This window comes from Anomaloglossus baeobatrachus, chromosome 8 (genome assembly GCF_048569485.1).
Source record: "Anomaloglossus baeobatrachus isolate aAnoBae1 chromosome 8, aAnoBae1.hap1, whole genome shotgun sequence".
Classification (NCBI taxonomy): Eukaryota; Metazoa; Chordata; class Amphibia; order Anura; family Aromobatidae; genus Anomaloglossus; species Anomaloglossus baeobatrachus.
In genome coordinates, this window is record NC_134360.1 from 240,598,690 (window position 1) to 240,604,270 (window position 5,581).

The following is a 5,581-nucleotide window of genomic DNA, read 5'->3' on the forward strand; positions in this document are numbered from 1 at the left end:
AACCTCCCACAACCACTGAGCCTCCAACTACAACAGAGCCTCCAACTACAACACAACCTCCCACAACCACTGAGCCTCCAACTACAACAGAGCATCCAAATACAACAGAGCCTCCAACTACAGCTCAACCTCCCACAACCACTGAACCTCCAACTACAACAGAGCCTCCAACTACAACACAACCTCCCACAACCACTGAGCCTCCAACTACAACACAACCTCCCACAACCACTGAGCCTCCAACTACAACAGAGCCTCCAACTACAACAGAGCCTGCAATTACAACAGAGCCTCCAACTACAACACAACCTCCCACAACCACTGAGCCCCCAACTACAACAGAGCCTCCAACTACAACACAACTTCCCACAACCACTAAGCCTCCAACTACAACACAACCTCCCACAACCACTGAGCCTCCAACTACAACAGAGCCTCCAACTACAACACAACCTCCCACAACCACTGAACCTCCAACTACAACAGAACCTCCAACTACAACACAACCTCCCACAACCACTGAGCCTCCAACTACAACAGAGCCTCCAACTACAACAGAGCCTCCAACTACAACACAACCTCCCACAACCACTGAGCCTCCAACTACAACACAGCCTCCAACTACAACAAAACCTCCCACAACCACTGAGCCTCCAACTACAACAGAGCCTCCAACTACAACAAAGCCTCCAACTACAACAGAGCCTCCAACTACAACACAACCTCCCACAACCACTGAGCCTCCAACTACAACACAGCCTCCAACTACAACAAAACCTCCCACAACCACTGAGCCTCCAACTACAACAGAGCCTCCAACTACAACAGAGCCTCCAACTACAACACAACCTCCCACAACCACTGAGCCTCCAACTACAACACAGCCTCCAACTACAACACAACCTCCCACAACCACTGAGCCTCCAACTACAACACAAGCTCCCACAACCACTGAGCCTCCAACTACAACAGAGGCTCCAACTACAACACAGCCTCCAACTACAACACAACCTCCCACAACCACTGAGCCTTCAACTACAACAGAGCCTCCAAATACAACAGAGCCTCCAACTACAACACAACCTCCCACAACCACTGAACCTTCAACTACAACAGAGCCTTCAACTACAACACAACCTCCCACAACCACTGAGCCTCAAACTACAGCAGAGCCTCCAACTACAACACAGCCACCAACTACAACACAACCTCCCACCACCACTGAACCTCCAACTACAACAGAGCCCCTAACTACAACACAACCTCCCACAACCACTGAGCCTCCAACTACAACAGAGCCCCCAACTACAACAGCGCCTCCAACTACAACAGAGTCTCCAACTACAACACAACCTCCCACAACCACTAAGCCTCCAACTACAACAGAGCCTCCAACTACAACACAACCTCCCACAACCACTGAACCTCCAACTACAAGAGCGCCTCCAACTACAACAGAGCCTCCAACTACAACAAAACCTCCCACAACCACTGAGCCTCCAACTAAAACAGAGCCTCCAGCTACAACACAACCTCCCACAACCACTGAGCCTCCAACTACAACACAACCTTCCACAACCACTGAACCTCCAACTACAACACAACCTCCCACAACCACTGAGCCTCAAACTACAACAGAGACTCCAACTACAACACAACCTCCCACAACCACTGAGCATCCGAATACAACACAGCCTCCAACTACAACACAACCTCCCACAACCACTGAGCCTCCAACTACAGCAGAGCCTCCAACTACAACACAACCTTCCACAACCACTGAGCCTCCAACTACAACAGAGGCTCCAACTACAACACAGCCTCCAACTACAACACAACCTCCCTCAACCACTGAGCCTTCAACTACAACAGAGCCTCCAACTACAACAGAGCCTCCAACTACAACAGAGCCTCCCACAACCACTGAACCTCAAACTACAACAGAGACTCCAACTACAACACAACCTCCCACAACCACTGAGCATCCGAATACAACACAGCCTCCAACTACAACACAACCTCCTACAACCACTGAGCCTCCAACTACAACAGAGCCTCCAACTACAACACAACCTCCCACAACCACTGAACCTCCAAATACAACAGAGCCTCCAACTACACTACAACCTCCCACAACCACTGAGCCTCCAACTACAACAGAGCCTCCAACTACAACAGAGCCTCCAACTACAACACAACCTCCCACTACAACACAGCCTTCCACTACAACACAGCCTCCAACTACAACACAACCTCAAACTACAACACAACCTCAAACTACAACACAACCTCAAACTACAACACAACCTCAAACTACAACACAGCCTCCCACTACCACTGAGCCTCCAACTACAACACAGCCTCCCACTACCACTGAGCCTCCAACTACAACACAGCTTCCCACTACCACAGAGCCTCCAACTACAACACAGCCTCCTACTACCACTGAGCCTCCAACTACAACACAGCCTCCCACTACCACTGAGCCTCCAACTACAACACATCCTCCTACTACCACTGAGCCTCCAATTACAACACAGCATCCCACTACCACAAAGCCTCCAACTACAACACAGCCTCCCACTACCACTGAGCCTCCAACTACAACAGAGCCTCCCAGTACCACTGAGCCTCCAACTACAACACAGTCACCCATTACCACTGAGCCTCCAACTACAACACAGCCTTCCACAACCACAGAGCCTCCAACTACCACAGAGCCTCCAACTACAATAGAGCCTCCCACTACCACAGAGCCTCCAACTACAACAGAGCCTCCCACAACCAAAGAGCCTCCAACTACAACACAGCCTCCTACTACCACTGAGCCTCCAACTACAACACAGCCTCCCACTACCACAGAGCCTCAAACTACAACACAGCCTCCCACAACCACTGAGCCTCCAACTACAACACAGCCTCCCACTACCACAGAGCCTCCAACTATAACACAGCCTCTCACAACCACAGAGCCTCCAACTACAACACAGCCTCCAACTACAACACAGCCTCCCACTACCACTGAGCCTCCAACTACAACAGAGCCTCCCACTACCACTGAGCCTTCAACTACAACACAGTCACCCATTACCACTGAGCCTCCAACTACAACACAGCCTCCCACAACCACTGAGCCTCCAACTACAACACAGCCTCCCACTACCACAGAGCCTCAAACTACAACAGAGCCTGCCACTACCACAGAGCCTCCAACTACAACAGAGCCTTCCACAACCACAGAGCCTCCAACTACAACACAGCCTCCTACTACCACTGAACCTCCAACTACAACACAGCCTCTCACAACCACAGATCCTCCCACTACCACTGAGCCTCCAACTACAACACAGCCTCCCACTACCACAGAGCCTCAAACTACAACACAGCCTCCCACATCCACTGAGCCTCCAACTACAACAGAGCCTCCCACTACCACAGAGCCTCCAACTACAACAGAGCCTCCCACAACCACAGAGCCTCCAACTACAACACAGCTTCCTACCACTGAGCCTCCAACTACAACACAGCCTCCCACTACCACAGAGCCTACCACTACAACGCAGCCTCCCACAACCACTGAACCTCCAACTACAACACAGCTTCCCACTACCACAGAGCCTCCAACTACAACAGAGCCTCCCACTACCACTGAGCCTATAACTACAACACAGCCTCCCACTACCACAGAGCCTCCAATTACAACACAGCCTCCTACTACCACTGAACCTCCAACTACAACACAGCCTCTCACAACCACAGAGCCTCCAACTATAACAGAGCCTCCCACTACCACTGAGCCTCCAACTACAACACAGCCTCCCACTACCACAGAGCCTCAAACTACAACACAGCCTCCCACATCCACTGAGCCTCCAACTACAACACTGCCTCCCACTACCACAGAGCCTCAAACTACAACACAGCCTCCCAAAACCACTGAGCCTCCAACTACAACACAGCCTCCCACTACCACAGAGCCTCCAACTACTACACAGCCTCCCACAACCACTGAGCCTCCAACTACAACACAGCCTCCCACTACCACAGAGCCTCCAACTACAACACAGCCTCACACTACCACAGAGCCTCCCATTACAACACAGCCTCCTACTACCACTGAACCTCCAACTACAACACAGCCTCTCACAACCACAGAGCCTCCAACTACAACAGAGCCTCCCACTACCACTGAGCCTCCAACTACAACACAGCCTCCCACTACCACAGAGCCTCAAACTACAACACAGCCTCCCACATCCACTGAGCCTCCAACTACAACAGAGCCTCCTACTACCACAGAGCCTCCAACTACAACAGAGCCTCCAACTACAACAGAGCCTTCCACAACCACAGAGCCTCCAACTACAACACAGCCTCCTACTACCACTGAGCCTCCAACTACAACACAGCCTCCCACTACCATAGAGCCTTCAACTACAACACAGCCTCCCACAACCACTGAGCCTCCCACTACAACACAGCCTCCCACTACCACAGAGCCTCCAACTACAACAGAGCCTCCCACTACCACTGAGCCCATAACTACAACACAGCCTCCCACTACCACAGAGCCTCCAATTACAACACAGCCTCCTACTACCACTGAACCTCCAACTACAACACAGCCTCTCACAACCACAGAGCCTCCAACTACAACAGAGCCTCCCACTACCACAGAGTCTCAAACTACAACACAGCCTCCCACAACCACTAAGCCTCCAACTACAACACAGCCTCCCACTACCACAGAGCCTCCAACTACAACACAGCCTCCTACTACCACTGAATCTCCAACTACAACACAGCCTCCAACTACCACACAACCTCCAACTACCACACAACCTCCAACTACCACACAGCCTCCAACTACCACACAGCCTTCCCCTACCACACAGCCTCTAACCAGTACTAAGCCTCCAACGACTACTAAGCTAGTGACAACCACAACTGCTAATAATGTATTACCATTAACATTCAAGATTGTAAACAGAACATATACGCCCAGTCTCCAGGACCGATCGTCTACAGACTATCAAAGACAGTCCACTGAAATAATACACAAAGTAAGTAACAATGAATTCATCTCCACATTCATATTTATATTATTAGGGTGCAGTCCGCACATGGCATAGGATGTGTATCTCTTATCATGTACTACTGGGGGATAGATGCAGATTATATTCTCATATCTGATGTCTCCACTGTGGGGTTTACAATCTAATATAATGAATTCCTATAAACCACACATACGAGCAGTGAGGATTTTTAATCTCATTTATGTAAAGAAGGGAGGTGAAATGTATTCAATTAAAGGCTCCTACGATATAATTCCTGGTTTTCATTTTTCCCTTTTTGACAGTTAAAATAACAATCTACGACTGATATGAACATGTAGGAAATTTACAACAACATTTGCTCCATTTCCCCTCCTGTAGTGACTTGTCCATCATCTGCTGCGTCGCTCCCATCTAGGAGTATAGACTGCAGCAGAGCGGACTAGAAGTCACCGCTCAGGATGATGGGGGATTCCCACTGTCATTACTGGACCCTCACCCTTCTCTCCTTTCATCTCTCTCTACAG